Here is a 352-nt window from a genome sequence, read left to right on the forward strand (position 1 = left end):
TTGGAACTTCAGGGTAGATGGTCCGAAACTGAGGCCATGCTGACGGCCGTCAAGGGTTCTCACTCCGTGAAAGCGTCGAAACTTGAGATCGCGATAGGGGAGCTCGAAAGGGACCTCGGGAAGACGGGGAGTTCGTTGCACAAGGAGAAGAAGGCCAGGAAGGCCCGGGAAGACGGCGAGTTCATTGGTCAAGGAGAAGAAAGCCAGGAAGGCCAAATCTTCGGAGGTTCGTCGTCTTCAGCGTCAGATTGAGAATGATGCAGGATTAGTGAACCGCGGGATTCGAGAGGCCAAGGACTCGCTTGGCAAAGATCTCCGCCTTTCTGGGCTCTCTCGAGTGCATTTGGAACAT

This window comes from Brassica oleracea, chromosome C1 (genome assembly GCF_000695525.1).
Source record: "Brassica oleracea var. oleracea cultivar TO1000 chromosome C1, BOL, whole genome shotgun sequence".
In the NCBI taxonomy this organism is placed as follows: domain Eukaryota; kingdom Viridiplantae; phylum Streptophyta; class Magnoliopsida; order Brassicales; family Brassicaceae; genus Brassica; species Brassica oleracea.